This window comes from Neofelis nebulosa, chromosome 1 (genome assembly GCF_028018385.1).
Source record: "Neofelis nebulosa isolate mNeoNeb1 chromosome 1, mNeoNeb1.pri, whole genome shotgun sequence".
NCBI classification, from domain to species: Eukaryota; Metazoa; Chordata; class Mammalia; order Carnivora; family Felidae; genus Neofelis; species Neofelis nebulosa.
Window position 1 is genome coordinate 61,355,666 of NC_080782.1, and position 17,287 is coordinate 61,372,952.

Consider the following 17,287-nt stretch of genomic DNA (forward strand, 5'->3'; position numbering starts at 1 on the left):
AACCGTTGCCTCACCAGCCTGTGTCAGTGGGGCCATAGCCACAATCATAATTTAAATGCCCCCGGCTTGTATTTCCACGTCAGCTACGAATGCGGCATCAGCTGTTTCTTTCTCCTGCTGCTCTCGTTCCTCTCCCCTGAAGCACTGCTTTGTCCGAGAAATGGTTCCCTCCCACGAGGCAGTGCCCTTGGCTGGGGCCAGATGCCACAATGCTTCCCTCTCACTGCCCTGCTCCTCCTACATGCTCCCTTCCCCTGGGGTGTGTTCTGTTAGAGGAAATGCTTCGGGTCCCCTTGCTGAGGCCCATGGAGGGACCACGCCCGGTTCAGCCGCGTGCCCAGACACGGTCGATTCCTGGCTTACGTTCTCAACAGGATGACCCCATCTGGCTCTCCTCCAAGTCCTGAAAGGCAAAGGGTATGGCCGTGTAGTTGAACCGCCATGGTTTGGATCCACTTATGAGCCATAGTCACTTTCAATTCCTATCTTTAGCCTCCTGTGGCTCCATTTTTTCATGGATGAAGTGGAATCGTGGCAACAACTCCTAATTCATAGAGCAGAGGTGAAGAATGAATGAGTGAATCCTTACAATATGTGATGAATATATACCAAACCCAGGGCTAGGGCCGTCTCCTGTTTTTGCAATGACCCTAAGAGGTAGGTATCCCAACCCCCGCTTAGCGGACGAGGTCATGAGGCACCCAGCAGTGAAGGACAGAGCCTGGAGGACGACTCTGGATCTGTCTGCCTCTAAAGTCCGTGTTCATTTCACTCATGGCCAAAAATATGCAGTGTCTTCTTACGTGCAGTCAATCCCCACCTCCTGAGTGCTCTGTTTCAAGGAGGGCCCTTTTGTTTGCCTGAAGATGGCAGTAGATGAACCGTCCAGGACACTCCAGGGTCACAGAAGGGTTGTATAGAGACAAGGTGAAGGTTATAGCTGAGTGATTAGGACAGAGATCTCTAATGCAGAGTCTGGTTAATTTCTAGCTCTATCAGATTCGATGTGAATTATTTTTCGCACTCCCCATAAAACTCAGTAAAATCCTCCTGATTTGCCAGTGCTTTTAGAATTGAATCTGTGTGTGGAGAGTATATGTTTCCTGTGGCTGCTATAATAAATAGTCACAAAGTAGATGGGCTGCAAGAAACAGAAATGAATTCTCTCACCATTCTGGAGGTCAGAAATCTGAAATCAGTGTATCTGGGCTGAAGTCAAGAAATCAAAGTGTTGTCATGGCCTCATGCCCTCCAACGGCTATAGGGGAGATCTGTTCCTTGCCGGTCCCAGCTTCTGGTGGCGACCACTCTTCCTTGGCTTGTGGCTGCATCCCGCCAACGTGTGCCTCCTTGGCCACATTGCCTCCTCCTCTTCTGAATGTGTCAAACCTCTCTCTGACTTCCTCCTATAAAGACACATGGGATTTCATTTAGGGCCCTCCTGGATAATCCTCGGTGGTGTCCCATCTCAATACCCTTATTTTTGTTGCATTTTCAAAGTCTTTGCCGTATCAGGGAACATCCACAGCTTTAAGGGATTATGATAAGGACATCTTGGGGGCCATTATTCAGCCTGTTGTAGGAAGGATGGAATGAAGGATATGGCCTCAAGATGGGTGTGAAGCTGGAAACTGGGCTGTCTGGAGCGGCTGCTTCACACTCAGGTCATACACAGGATCACACTACCTTTAGTAAACGGGAGCACTAGGGCTAGAACTGGGTTTTCTGAGCCCAGGTCCAGTGCTCCCTCCACTACAATTCAGCACGTGGTTCCCACCTGTTGTTCCATTAGGTCTTCCACGGTCACGTCCCTTGAGTTAGGGCCTGTCTGGGTCACCTGGATGCTATCTGGAAGGTTTGCACCTGACGGCCTATGCTATGGCTAGCAGAGGGGGGGACAGGGAAAGAGTGGACACCAAACCTATACAGAGTTCTGTCTGATACACACCCCATATCCTGCCCCTTCCCCAGCCTCCCACAGCTGTTGCCCAGGACCCAGACTCTCCTGAGAATGAGGACACAGCTAACCTCATTCCAGATAAGGCCTCTTTCATCCAGCCATCATTGTTGTTGATAAGCAAACCCGAGAGAAGAATAAAATGTGGTGAAGGGGAAGGGGCATGCATCCAGCTGGATGAGCTCTGAACCCAGAGGCAGCAGATTTGTTGGATTACACATTATAGTCACGTGAAGATGGTTGCTGAAGTCAGATAGCACCGTGTGTGACCTCTGCTTCTCCGAGCCTCCATTTACTCATCCATAAAAGGGGGAGAACTCTGTCTACCTGACAGACTCATAATGAAATTAGCATGAAGGTGAAATTCGGTGACCGCACTTTGTTCAGGGAAATGACAGCCACAAGGCCATATGGCTCCTTCTGCAGGAGGAAAGGCTTCTCTGCTGGAGGAAAAGTTTAAAACCCAGGATTAAGGCCCTCGTCGGAAGCATGTTCCTGGGTGGAGGCAGGGAAGCTTCTCTGGCTCAGAGTGAGGGCTCTGTCGGCCTGGGTTCTGTGCTTTCATCATTACCTTTCATCACTTTCCCACAGGGAGATGTCTGCTTCCTCCCAGTGTGGTAGCAGTATAATGGGGTCTCCCAGTGCTCCCCACAGTGTCATGCTCTGGGCAGGAGAAGCTGATCACCGCGGTGTGTGTTGTTCACGGTGTCTCCTGCAGAACCGTAGAAAGCAAAGACCAGAAAAGAGAAAGCTGTTTCCCCACGGCGACTTCTTATCGCACACAATGAGAAAGCGCTTCCTTTCTTCTTTCCAGTCACATGGGAGAGTCAACAGAGATCAATGACAGCCACGAGGCTATTTTTTTCCCCGATCATAATTATAATAATCACTTCCATTTATCGAGCTATGTCAGGCACCTTGCTAAGCACTTCACTGCGTGTGTTACCGCATGCAGTCTCTGCAAAGGGCTTATGAGGCAGAAGTTATTATTTTACAGATGAGGAAACTGATGCGTAAAGGGGTTGAATTTGAATCCTTTGTCAGCCTAACGCTGCAATCTAAGCTCTTAGCCCCTTCACTGAAACTTTCGATAGCGTATTTTTTCATGCATTGCACAAGGTTTTTGGTGATGTGTACAGACATACAGTTGAACAAAATTTTTTTAAATGCAGGTTTGCTCGTTTTTGTGAGGGAGGAAATTGTGACAAATGGGCAAATGCAAATAGGAAAAATAAAGGAAAGCCGGGCATAAAGTTAGAATGGAAAACGCTCCTGGAGTGGCTCCTGACTTGGCCACTTGGCTGTGAGCTTCCTTACTGCCACTGCAAAGAAGGAAGCAAGGTCTGTTATGCAAATCTCCACAGGAGTGGTTCTCAACATATGGTCCCCGGGCCGGTAGCCTCAGCATCGCCTGAGCACTTGTGAGATGTACAAATTCTCATGCTCCAGCCCAGAATTTGGGGGTGAGGTCCAGCCATCTGTGTTTTAACAAGCTCTCCAGGTGATGGTGTAACCCATTCCAACCTGTGAACCACTTACCTTAGAATGAGAACACACTATTTCCTGATGTGGATGTCTAGGAAAGATTTCTTGTAAGCCCTTTGCGATTATCTAACCAAATCCCCATTGTAAACACCATCGTGAACGTGCAAGGGCTGGTTCCTTAAGTTTCCCCTCAGTGTCGACCCATGGAGACTTAGGAAGGCACAGTTCAGTGAAAGCAGCTCCAGAGGGCCCAAGCAGTGTCTCTGGACACACAGTACGATGGCCTGGCTTCATGCTCCTGCACAGCCCTGAGACTGAGAAGCCTGGCGAGCATCCTTGCATAGCTGGTAGAAGCCAGGACTTCGGAGCCAGGCTGACCCAGATTTGAATCCTGGCTACGCCTTTCATTAACTGAGTGGCTTTGGCCGGTTTCCAAAATTCCCTCCCTCCCTGTGCTTCAGTTTCTTCGTGTAGAAAATGAGAGAATATTCTACCTATTCTGTGGAGTTGTTCGAAAAATTCAGTGGGCTGATGGGCAGTGTGTTTAAATGGCTGCTAATATACTTAACAAATGGCCCAATGATGATAAACTGATGGAGTGAATCATGCAAGCCGCCAGCCTGTATCCGTGTCTCCTGCCACCATCAACAGTGGGATGCCCCCCATTCTCCATGGAGGTCTATTCTAGAGATGCCTATTTCAAACTTCATGAGCTCCTAGTATGGGCCGGGTTCTTTCACATAAATCATCTCATTTTGCCTCTTCAACAACTCTGCACTCTAGCTATGATTGCCCATATTCTGCACCAGGAAACTGAGGTCCCCCAAATGAGCTGACTTTTCAAAAGTCACACAGGGAAGAAGCCCCAAAGGTAGGACTTGATTCCAGGTCTCTGGCTTGGCAGTTTGACTCTGATTTACCACTTGTTTCCTGAGGATCTCAGACTTGCTCCCTCAGGCTCCCGGATTCGAGGAGAGATGGCTCTCAGCTCCAGTGCACGTGGGGAAGGAAGGCAGCTTTCAGCATCCGAGCAGAGCCAGGCATTTGAGCTCATGTGGTTCAAACCCCTGGTTCACAGTTGTGAAAGCCCAGGTGCTGAGAGGGTCTTTGCTTGTCTGGGGTCCCTAGAGAGACCTCCGCGGATCCAGTACTCCAGCTGTCCACACCTGGTGCTCAGTTCTCTACCCCATACCGCACAGCATCTCTGAAAAGTGAAGTTAATTCCCATGAAAACCAGGCCACGAAAGAGTGTAGCAAGAGTCCAAGGGCAGAGAGTTAGGGCCAGTTGCTCAGAGCAAGAAAAGGTCAGATGATGTGGAACCATCCATATAGCCCTTGTGGGGAGGTACCAAACCCACTCGGGGTCAGGGCCACAGAGACAGGTATCTGTGCAGCCTCCCTTCTTTCCTGGAGTCCACGACCACGGCTACCTTCCAGGAAGCCAGCACACTCACCTCCAAAGCCCACCCTGCCCCACTCCCAATGTAAACCCTTCCTGACCTAGCAGCTCATACAGGAAAGGCAGGGACTTTGGAGTCAGGCCAGGGTTCCCAGTCACTGTATTGGTCAAAGCAAGTCACAGAGCCAAACCCCGAGTCAGTGGGGCTGGAAAAGGAGGGAGTGAAACATTACAATAAACGATGCGATCTGCCACATCCACCTTGCAGGGTGGTTGAGAGGGAGGATGTGCTCATTCACTTACTCCGTGTGTATTTATTAAATACTTGCCTGGCACTGCACTGGGTGCTGAGAGGCAGCAGCACACAATAGGCACAAATCTCTGCCCGCATGGAGCTTACATTCTAGTGAATAAACCCCTTGATTTATGCACAGACATTTACTGGCTGTTCACCCTGTGGCAGGTTTGGACAGATCCTGAAGACAAAGATGTCCACGGCAGAATCCCTGTCCTCAGCAAGCTTATGGTCCACGAGGAACTGGACATACAGACGCCCAGTTACCACTCAGAAGGGGCAGGAGGCCAAAGGCAGGCATCAGCTCCAGAAAACACCTGGCAGAAAGCACACTCCCGCTCTGAGCCGCTGCCCCCCACTTGCCTCTCCCAGATCTCCTGCCCAGCCACAGGCCTGGCTTCCAAGGGCCTGGGCCAGCCAGCTTCCCAGAATGCTGGCAGCTCACAGCCGGTCCCTGCTGGGCACAGTGCGGAGGAATTAAACGCAATTAGCGAACTAAGCCATCAGGAGGAAGAAGCACTCGGTCCCCCCTTCTGAGACTAACGGGGGTGACTGGAGAGGAGGTTCACACAGCCTGGGAACCTCAGTGACAGCAAATGACAGCAAACAGGCCCTCTGCCTACAGAACTGAAAAGGCACTGCTTCCTTGGGGTGAACCGGAGGTCAGGGATCAGACAGCCCTCCCCAGGGGTTGCTCCCATTTTCCTGAGTCTAGGGAGAAGGAGCAAATTCATTTAATGGTATGGAGTGTCGTTGTCAGGGCGGCAGGAGAACAGACTGATGGCCCTGCCCCAGACTAACGAGGTTAGGTTCAGCTTTTAGCGAATGTGGCCAGCATAATTCAGGGAACTCAGTTTGACCCATGGTCTACCCTCTTTCAGACAATGGCTCTGTGTTCTGCTCTGCTCTCTTTGGGTGTGCCAGAAACCTAGGGCTGACTCCCCATCTACCCCCAAGGGCTAATCAGTCCATGGGCTCTGCTGGTTCCTCCCCCTAAGTCTTTTCTGCCTCTCCCTGGATTGTTGCAACAGCCCCTTCAGGTCCTGGACTGAGTTCTGGAACCATTCATTCTTCACCCAGCAAAGAGGTTTTTCTAGAATTCACAGCTGATCATGACTGTCTCCTGCTAAAGACCCCCGACCCAGAGCCGTGTCCACCTCTCACATTTCAGTGGCTATCGTGTCAGATCTCTTTGTCCTCAAATCACCTGTCTCCACCTGGCAAGCACCTGCTTTGCCCTAAAATTCCAGCTTCAATCTCCCTTCCTCTGCTGAGGCTTGTCTCTTTTTCTAACCTGCCCTTTCACCAAATTAGTGGTGATCACTAATGCAATTTTGATACCAGAAATATACTCTATTCCCGTTTATGTACTACATGGATAGCTGTGCTTTAAACATAGTAAGAGTAAGATTTTTTTTTTTTCACACACACCCGCATCCCTGGGAAGAACCAATTTTCACCCCCGTGGAGATGCTGTTATCCCCACTGAGGGGTGTGCTGCACACTAGAGCCTTCATATGACACATTTTTGTAATCAGTCCCATCGGATTTTAGGGGAGAAAAACAACTCAGCAGGACAGAAATGTGTTTTGCATGGAGACATCTCTTACAGGAAGCCTCCCGTCCACCGTGAGCCAGAACTGAGTTTCCTCACATCGCTGCATTTGCTGTTGTCCTGACATTCGTGCCACCATCTTTGTGCATGGATTTCCCACATAGGTTTACAAGCTCCTTGAGGGATGGGCCTGCGTCTACGTTGTGTGCTTCCCCTTGTCCGTGCCTGGTGCATAGTAGGAGCCTCACAGGTGGTTAAAGCAAGACAGAACGTGGTGGCTGTTTTGCCCCAGCCTGGAGATCCAGCGCCACATGCATTTGTGGGAAGTCACCCCCCACCCCCGGTACAGCACACCCAGACATCATCAGCTCTCAATCAGGAACACCGAACAATTTCATTAAGGCAGTGGTTCCGTAACAGAAGCACGCCAGCACCGACTGACAAGCCCATAATAACATTTTAATGGCCTGAGTTCAATTCCCAATAAATTACTTAAGTTTCTGCAATAATAGAGTTGGCATTTTCATTAATACTCCTGATTAATTGTCTGTCCTAAAAAAAAAAAAAAAAAACCATCCCCATTACAATCATGATCTCGCTTGTTTCTTGCAGAGAGAATCCCAGCAGTGTGAGGTTTTCCCCCAGATTAAAGTTGCAGGAAGGGCAAAACGAATTCTCTACCGCCTGGCACCCTACACAGCCGTGGGATCAGAGGAATGCCAGCTGAGTCTGGCACTTGAATCCAGATCTCACCATGTGCTGCTGGGGCCTTGAGCTACTTGAACTGCCTTGATTTCTTTATCTGTCAAGTGGGGTGATAATAATACTTACCTCGTATGGGTGCTGTGAGGATTAATTGAATTGATGCAGGTTAAGTCCTGTCTGGCACATAGTAAGCGCTCAATAAACAGTGTCTATTCTTTATTTCATTTTGGTGGTGGTTCTACTATCTCTCCTCCAGAAAGCTCAGAGAGCTGTGTCACCTCAGAAGAGGCAGAACGGGGATGTGTGGGAGCAGGTTACTTTAGTAGTGGCAGCAGCCTTTGAAGAAATATAATTTTAGCCTTTGGAGTAGCAGAAATCTGCAAATTCGTATTCATATCCTGGCTCCACCAATGGCTGACTATGGGACCCTTTTCCCACCAAGCCTCCCCCAAAAGCGACGATGATATTTCGAGTTGCAAAACCTAGTTTTGAGAATTGGAGAACACGTGTGGAAGCACCTAGTGCTTATAAATGTTCTTTCTTTTGGGGGGGGGGGTTTATTTATTTATTTTGAGAGAGAGAAAGAGAGCGAGCACATGCAGGGGAGGGGCAGAGGGAGAGGGAGAGAGAGGGAACCCCAAACAGACTCTGCATTGTCAAAAAGGATCTCAGGAACCATGAGAGCATGACCTGAGCCGAAATCTAGAGTCAGACACTCAACCGACTTGAGCCACCCATGTGCCCGGAGATGACGCGTTTTAGCATGCCTTCTCTATATTTTAATGTCCCTTGACTTTTTCCAAAGCTGGTTTTGCTCGTGACCAATTCCATAAGAGGTCTCCTACAAAGGGAACTCTGGATCCTATAAACCACATCCGCTCTTGGAAAGTCCCATTGCTCATGCACAGCAAAGGCTCCCCTGCAGGAAAGACTGGGTTAATTTCAGTAGCCCTGTTCCCTAAACTCAATGGAATTACCCATCTTTTTTTATGGCCCGCCAAAGGTTCTGCAGACAGACTCCAGGAAATGCAGGTCTTACCCACCCTCTGTGCAGGAAAGACAAAGACGAGCAAGTTAAAGCAATCGCATTTATTGTGCACTTACTTTTCCTTTGAGGTGGAGGAGAAAGTAAATAAGACGAAGGAGAGAATTACAACCAGAGATGTGAAGCAGTTGCCCTATAGGGAATGTTCTGTTTGCCCAGGGAGAAGGTTTTCAGAATATAAAGCACCAGTTTTTCCCCCTAAACATCCCTGGGGAGAAAGGAAAGAGAGAGTGAAAGAAGGCCTCCAACGGACCACTGGAGATGGGAACATTTCTGTTGGTTTCATTTACATAAGTGTCCTTGGCAATTTGTCCCAATTTGTCTCATTATAAATGATGTAAACATCCGGCGCAATCACAGACAAAATGGGATAGTTTAAATGCTGCCTGATTAAAAACCCCGGGTTGGCTGCAATGACTTACATGTGTGTTAACGGTTTCCCTACAAGGACCTTGGTTGCAAAGTTCTGGAACCTTCAGGGAGGGTCCCCAGGCCTAGGGAGTGTCCCCTGTGGCTGCAACTCTCCACATAGAGCCTGGTAAAGATACACAACCTTCTCTATATTTTTATGCCAAAAAAGGAAGGAAAGGAAAGGAAAGGAAAGGAAAGGAAAGGAAAGGAAAGGAAAGGAAAGGAAAAGAAGGAAGGAAGGAAGGAAGGAAGGAAGGAAGGAAGGAAGGAAGGAGAGGGAGGGAAGAAGAAAAAGAAAACTGACATTTTCTCCTTTGCCATCTCATTGGTGGTCAGGGCAGTATAACTGAAGGGCCTGGAGAACTGAAATTCAAATCCTAGTAATGGTACTCAATTTATGTGTGTGACCTGAGACCAGTCACATCATTTGACTAAGCCTCAATTTCCTAGGCTGTCAAATGGGGATGACAATTTGACATCTGGGCTGCCTCACACTGTTGTTGAAACATCACCTAACCAGAAACTTCTTAGGGACAGAGACCCTGTCTTGTCCATCACTGTAGCCTTAGAACCTGAATGGTGCCTGGTACATAGTAGACGCTCAATAAATAGTTATTGAAGGGATGGATGATTGAATGAATGAGTGAGTGACTCTCTGGGCAAGAGATCTAATCTGAAAAGCACTGTACCAATGAGAAGGGGACCCTTTGATTGGTTAACGTTCTCCTCTCCCTTCCCAACAGATGTAATGCCGCCTCCTCATCAAACCCTTCCCCAGTGCCTCAGCCAAAGTTGGCAGAGTCAGGCACCAGTGTGTGATCCAAGTTTGTAGCCTGCCTCATGGCTCAGGGCAAGTGATTGAACTCTCTGAGCCTTGGCATACTCATCTGTAACCCAGGAAGAGTGAGCCCTGCCTCTTGCAGGGCATTCATTGAGGGATCAGGGCCTAATGGACCCAAACAGAGCCTTGCTGGGAGACTTTGGGCAGGAGGCGCACCGGGAGGTCTGTTGGATCGGAGTTCTTAGCAGGCCCTGAGAAGCTCACAGTCAGACCCAGGGTGACACAGACTTGGACAAAGTGATTCCCATGTGTGAAGCTGGACTGAAGGTACTGGCAGTGTCCACCAGCATCCAGGACAGAAACACTAGTTTCCTGTGCTGTGTCGGCCCCAAACACCAGAGACAACCGAAAGCAGTTGAGAGAAGTCATGATCAGAACTCAGGCCTTCTGGCTTTTGCTGTTCTTGCCCCTTAATTAGTTGCTGTGTGACCTTAATAAAACCTCTTGCCCTCTCTGTGCCTTTACCTAACAGCCTGTACGGGGAATGATAGTTCATGTTGCTAGGGAAAACTAGAGGATTCTGCAAGTTCCTGCCACAGTTAACACTAACTGTGCCGGCATCCCCCATCACAGACCTCCAGATGGGAGGAAGGGTGAAAGGCCTAAAGAAGGAGATGGAGGTAGGGAAGCAACAGAGCCAGAACCCCCTCAGCAGATGGCAGGAGCCGGGGCAAGTGACCCAAGGCCCTGACCCAGAGCCTACCCCTTGCTAACCTCAAGAGTGTTACGAACTACAAACCTCTGAGTCTCAGTTTACTCATTTCAAAAACGGAAATAAAAACACATACCGTGCAGTGTGTTGTAAAAACTAACATAGGGCTTGGTTCATAGCACTTGCCCAAAGAACATCGTTTCCATGTTCTTTCCCCCAGGAGAACTTTATGGTGGACATTGGGGTGTCTTCTCAACATCCATCCGCCCTTGCCTTGTGCTGTCCCAGCTAGGATGACATCACCCCACCTCCGGCTCTGGAAGGGGGCTCCAGTGGGTGTGCACCCAGCAGTTTAATCCCATTGGTTCCCTTGGCCTTAACCACTGGTGTAGGGAAGGTCCAAGACCTAACTGGTTCAATAAGATTTGAGCTCAGAAATCTAGTTTGTTGATTAGGAAGACAGAAGCATTCTCTGGAAGGAGTTTAGTGCCAAAATGAGGGCTGGGGCTATTACAGCCATTTTACTACCTTGGAGGGACTCGCCATGAGTCCCTAATAGAACTAACGTGAGGATGAAGCAAGCGTTACAGAAAATGATGCTGAGGGCTGATCGAACCGTACCTGAAATCTGTATTTGGACACCTTAGATCCAGGAGCTAGTGAATGCCCTCTATTACTTAAACCAGATAAAGTCAAATTTGGGGGGAAATAAAACAAGAAGCATCCTAACTAATAAAAAACCTTCACGTACTCACCATGCCTGAACCCACCCCCGAGTCTACAGGGAGCTTGTCGCAATTTTCATAAACCCATTTACATATGCAGATTCACCCATATTAATTGGCTTTCCAGGGAATGGTTTCTGCTCTTTCTTAAGTGGTCTGAAACTGAGAGCAGTACAGGGACTCTCCTCATGGACCCAGGAATCCTCTTGGCCAACAGCCTGTACACCCTGCTTCCTGGGACCTTGTGCTTCCGTCCCTAGCTGAGGGAATCTGCTGTAGGACAGAGGTGTCCCTCTCCTGGACACACTGGAAACCAGTGGCAGGAAGCTGGGAGAAGCAAGATAGGGCCACAGACTCAGACCTGGAAAGGAGCTTCCACACTTCCCTCTGCTTCCTTGCCTTCCTGCTTCTGGCCCTGGCAGGAGGACGCCTGGCAAAGAGAGACCAGGAAAGGTCTTCGGACTTGGCTGGGGCTGCTGGGGACTTTCTCTGGGCCAACACGGGCTGTCTGCGACACTCTGTGACCTGGTGCGCTACAGGCATTGGGCTCCTGGGTGGAGGGCTCTTTGCCGGGCTTTTGTGGATAGATGCCCCTGTCAGCTCCCCATGCCCCCCACTTCTGGCCCCCCTCGCCCCTGCTTGGCCCCTCTCGCCTGGCAGCAGCTGCCTGGGCAGCCTGTCTACCTTCCTCAGAGTGCCCCTGGCCACAGGAAACTCCTAACCTTGCCTTATCAGATGGCAGGCGTGCAGCCCGCCCAGCCGGCCTCTCTCTTTAGGCTGCTTCCGTGTGTCCCAGCCTCCTGAATTCTCCAGCGGGGGTTCAGCCTCCAGGCTCTATGTCCACAGACACCCCCAGTCCCCAGGGACACCAGAAGCTCTCTCACGGGCTCTGTCACCACACTTCAGGCCTGTATGTACAGCTCAGGGCTCCTCTTCACATGAACACTCTCATCTTTGGGAGGGGCTCTCCCCACTGCCCACTACTGAGCTGTGGCCTGGGGAGCACTCCTGCCTGGAGGGGAAGGAGGAAGTCCAAAGTGCTCTCTACCGCTGCAAAGCTCCTTCTATCCCCTTGGGAATGCCTGGCCTTTGCTTGTATATCTGGGAAGGAGATGGTCACAAAACCCATCCCACTTTCTCTCAGCAAGTCTAACGTGCATCCAACAAGCTCGGTTCTATTTATGTATACAGAGCTGCTTCCCAGCCATTGTCCCGGATTTTAAGCTTTCGCCAGAATCCTGGGCAACAGGAGGTCTCGTTCCGCCTTCTGTCACAGTGATTTCAGGGAGGGCAAAGCATTCGAAATACCTACTGTGTAGGAGCCGAGGTGGGAGGGGAACTGGGCTGCACTGTTAGGAGGCCCCCTGGAGCCCCGGAGCCACAGCCAGGCTGCAAGCATCCAGACCATGCAGACAGACCTTGGAGGGTGAGGCAAAGTCCCCCCACCCCTCCCCACCATGGGAACCGCCTCTCTGGATGGAACAGAACAAGAGGCCCCAAGTGTAGTACGTGCTGGGGTAAGTGGCACGGGGTAAGGTCAGAGAGGAGGCTGGCCTAGGCCTGCAGCGTCTTGCAGTGCATGGGAAGGAGTTTGGGTGTCCCTGGAAAGTTTGAAGCCGAGGGGAGGTGTGGCCACTTGTAGCTGTTGCGGAGAATGGACTGTGTGCGTGCTGGTGCTATGCTCAGCATATTAAAATCTTTACTTCCTTTAATCCTTAGAATAACCCTGTCAGCTAGGTCTGAGCACCTGTACTCAGGAAATAGGGAAACTGGGGCTCGGGAATACCACTTGCTCTCACACCACCCTGAGGAGGTGTCACTTCCCCAGCCTATGAACCTGGAAACCCACCAAGGAGGAGTGGACACTGCTGGGAGGGAGGCTCTATCAGCCCCACGTCCAGTTAACTGTGGTCGGACGGGGGCAGGACACTCACACAGGGAAGGGCAAGCCTGGGAAGGGGTTGCTGCTGCCGTCCCTGACTCTGTGGGCCCAAGGAATGTTCCCCTGGGCCTCCCTGCCCTCCTGCTGCCCAGACCGGGGTCAGAAGCTGGACTCACCAGGGCTGCGGCCCAAGAAGCCTGGGTGGCACATTGCAGGGGGGTTGTTACACAAGATGCATGTAGTGACATTTAGCTTTTGAGGGTTGGGATTACGATGGCTACTTCAGCCTTTGAAAACACTTCCTTGGTTTGAGAAATTCTTCCATTTTTGTGTTCAGTGGGAGACAGGGTCGGCTTCCCAACTGAGAAGCCTGGAAGGCCAGATACTCACTTTCCCAGACTCCCTTGCAGCTAGCACGTGAGCCCATGTTCATGGCCCAGGGAACTTGGGAACCAGAGACAGAGCCGCAGGTGACTTAACCAGGAAGAAGGTAACTGGTGGCCGTAGCAGGAGCTGCGGCGTGTGTCCTCCCAGGGAGCTGTTGTGGACTGTGGCCCTGGCTATGCCCTGACTTTGGTTTGTGTGTGTGTATACATGTGGATTTCACAGGGAAGACAGTCAGGAATGGGAACGGTTCTCCAGCATTTTCCCATAGCTCACTCACCGTTTGTTCAGTGGCTCTCAAAGAATGCTACTGTGACAGAGCTGTTAATGGCCCTGAACAACATAAGAAAAAATTATTTTATAATGAAGAGAGAATATGTGTATCTGCAGGCCTGGTTCTCTGGCCTTCTGGATCATTAATCCCCCTTCATCTTCAGCAGCCTGAGGCCCAGGCTGAGATCACTTGCCCCACCTGGGATGGAACCCTCATGGGGCAGCCCACTAGGTCACATTCCTCCTGAACTGGGAGGTCCCTTGGTTCTTGAGCCCCTATAAGCAGATTTCCTCTGCCAGTAGCAAATCTCCTGCATTCCTCCATCAGAATGAGCATCAGATTGTCTGACCCACACCAGTTTAGGGTGAGAATGTTCCAGACTGCCACTGCCTATGCCCGAAAAGTTGGCATTGCTTCACACGATGACAAGCTGTGCTGGGAAGGGGCTGAGGTCACTGCAAATCCCAGAAAGGCGACAAAGCTCCAGGTCCCCCTGCCACTGCCCAAGGGCCTGGGTGACACCGTGGGCAAGCTCATGGGCCTCAAGCAGCCATCCGCCAAAGCCTACAGTATCTTGGTTTGACTTGAAGACTTAGGGGGTCTGTTTTGAATCAGCCTGTGGTGTTTAGCACCCCCTGGGTGACACACAAGAAGTCTGAGGCTTGCCCAAGGGGAAGCTCCCTGCCTGCCCCCTGCCCTCTCAGCTCCACTAAGCACAGAGGCCCAGGCTGGAGAGTTGTTCATGCTTTGAGGGATGGGGCTGGAGAGGAGAAGGACTTGGAGGCTCCCCCTTGACTCCAGAGCTGAGGAGAAGTCTCAGCAGCATGGGAATGCCAGACGGCCTCTCTCTCCAGTAAATGTAAGAGCTTTTCATTAAAAAGTCTCCATCCCAGATGCCACACCTGATCTAATCTCACAGGTGTTGAGGGTCCTGGCCTGGCCCACCCTTCCTTCCTCTCCCCACTTGCAGAGAAGCGTGTGGGGATTTTCTGCCTTTGAGACCACCCTCTACCACAGAGATGGCGTTAGGAAATAAAATGCAGCCCAGAGGGTCTCTGTGGTGGCATTTGCCCCACTGGAGGAAGTATTGGGCCCAGTGACTTCCCAGGCAGCCTGTTAGTCACACCCTCTGGCCAGCCACCCCCCTGACCCTCCTCTCAAACACACACACTGCCTCCTTCATCACTGAAAGGTCAGACAAACCATCCTGGAGGGCCACTGTGAGGTTGACTCCCCTTATATAAGCCATGGCATTCCATCTGCATAACAGCACCTTCACAAAATATCCCCATTCTTACAAGTGGGGCAACTGAGGCTCAGAGAGGTGGAGATTCTCAAAATTGCATTAAGAATAGGCATTAGAGCAAGAATTTCAACTGCAGCCATTCTGACTCCAAAGGTTTTGGTGTTTTTTTTCTTCTCGGTTATAATCCCTCCCCCGCCCCTAGACCCCATGAGGAAACTGCTAGGAATACTGTTTGGGGAAAATAATAAAATATGTAGTAAAGAAGGAGGCACTTATTTCCTCATAAGTGTCATAAAAAGCAACATGGGGTATATTCCACGCCCAGGATCTGAGAACTAAAGCCATGATTTAATATTCTCACTCCAGGCCTGGTTGTCCCACTAAGATGCCCATCATTACATGCATATTTACACACACACACACACACACACACACACACACACACGTTGCTGCAGTGTATACATTTCTGGGAACAGAGTTTCTCTTACAGGGGAGTTCAAGGTTAATTTGCAGGATTCATGTTTGGCGTGCAGTGCAGGTTTGGCCCCCAGCCCCCAGTGGGGAGAAAATCTGCCCTTGGCCACCCCTCCTCTCCCTCCCGGCCTGCAGCCTGGCGCTGGGAACAGCTCTGGATTGGAGCCCACCCAGTGCTTCCACAGGCTCCCCCTCACACCCAGTCTCATGGAGCACTTCCATCCATCATGCCCCCGGGCCGACTCCAGAATGCAAAATCATTTCATCCCTCCTTCCCTCCCCTCCCACCTCCCGCATCTATGGATTTGCTGTTCAGAAAACATCTGTTCCCTCCTTTACCCCTGACATATGCATCGATCTCATGCTAGCCTGGCTGCTTAAACTCCCTGCCTGGGAAACAGACACTCATTCCTGACCCTGCACAGGTCTGGGAGCTCAGAGTGACAGGGTGCAGGCAGGCCTGGAGAGTCTGACCCGGGGAGTCACGGGGTCAGGGGGAGTACTTGTCCATGCAGGGACCTCCTGGCTGGGATCCTAGGCCAGAAGAAAAGAGGTAGATCAGATGGGTGAGTCGGAAACTCTTGATAGGCTAAGGAGCTGCTCTCTGGGAATGTGTCCTATCTACCCTTAGAGGAGGCCTAAGAGAGCCAACCCCCCCCCCCCCACCCCGCCACCTCAGTCGGAGACCCATCTCCCTGCAGGGGGAGTGATGAGAGGTCTCAGGCAGCCAAGGGGAGGCCCTGCAGAGCTGCAAAGCCACTACAGCCCAGAGGTGGTAGTTGGGATATCTGGGTCCCACCGCACTCTCCCTCTGTTACTCCAGCCACCCCGGCCTCCTCGCCATTGCCCAACTGTGTCTGACTCAACCCCTCTTCGGGCCTTGGCTAGCCCTGCAGGACTGTTCCAGCATTCAGGGCTGCCACCTCCATTCCCCCACCCCCACGCCGCCCCACCGTATCCCCAGCACAGTCACACCCACTGGAGGCACCAAATGCACACCCAAACATATTTGCAAAATGAATGAAACTGGAACCTGAGAAAGGAAAGCCACACAGCTTCTGTTCCCTTTTCTTTGAACGGGGGCGGTCTGGGAGATGATGGCTGTGGAACTGCCTTGTACAGGAGAGGGCACCTCCTGTCTGTAGCTCACTGGACACATAGTTGCCTCCTCTAGGAAAGGGGCATAATGATTCCTACCTCCCAGGGCAGCTGTGAGGATGAAGGCAAAGATTGTCTGTGAGAGCATGGGCACTGTGCCTGGTACATAGTAGGTGCTCAGGAAACACGGAGCATGTTGCTGCTGTCTACAAGCATGGCCCCAGGACCCAGGCATGGGCTTCAGAAATCAAGGGCAAGTCTGAGCCTCCGTGATTAGTCTCTGCCATTCTCCATATCAAAGGCTTTTCAAAAGCAGCTGGAGACCCAAAGAGGAACTTTCCCAGATGGAATTTTTTAAAAAACAACAACACAGAATTATCTCCTTGCACAGAAGGAGATCTGTGTTCCCTAGCACGGAGCCTCCAGTCCCCAGACTCCTGATTTACTTATTTTTCCTGATTCATGAAGAGCAGAAGAAAAGGCTCTAACCTCCTGCGGTTAGCCAGCAAGGCCACAGAACCGGGAGGTATCCCAGCGCCACCACGACCAGTTGGGGGCCAGGGTCAGGCCCGCCGGCCCATAGCTCAAGTCCCATGAGGGGAAGGGCAGCGTTGCACAGTGCCTACGCACACAGCTCCATGATGGCAGCCACCGCAGTGGCAGCAGTGGGCCAGCTGGTCACACCCACGACCTCGCATTCCAGGGTGTGCCTCTCCTTCACACTCAGTTCTGAGCCCTCCCCTGCAGCAGAGGCCCTTCGTCCCTTTTCTTCTGTCCTTCTGCCCATTTCCCAGCCCAGACTCACCTGCATCTAGGAAGGCTTAAAGTGATTACAGGAAGAAAATACCTCAGAGTGACA

At 51.1% G+C, this 17,287-nt stretch overlaps 1 protein-coding gene across 5 annotated transcripts in view; it reads left to right on the top strand.

Moving 5' to 3' along the window:
• The window catches only part of KCNIP1 (potassium voltage-gated channel interacting protein 1), a 345,009-nt gene that overhangs the window by 230,362 nt on the left and 97,360 nt on the right, over nt 1-17,287 (top strand). Inside the window, exon 1 of one of the 5 annotated variants that reach the window (XM_058723307.1) lies at nt 12,436-12,587. The exons of the other annotated variants lie outside the window; for them this stretch is intronic. The gene's annotated coding sequence lies outside the window, so the exon portion shown is untranslated. Of the gene's footprint in view, nt 1-12,435; nt 12,588-17,287 lie in introns of those variants that run through there. 5 annotated transcript variants of the gene reach the window in all.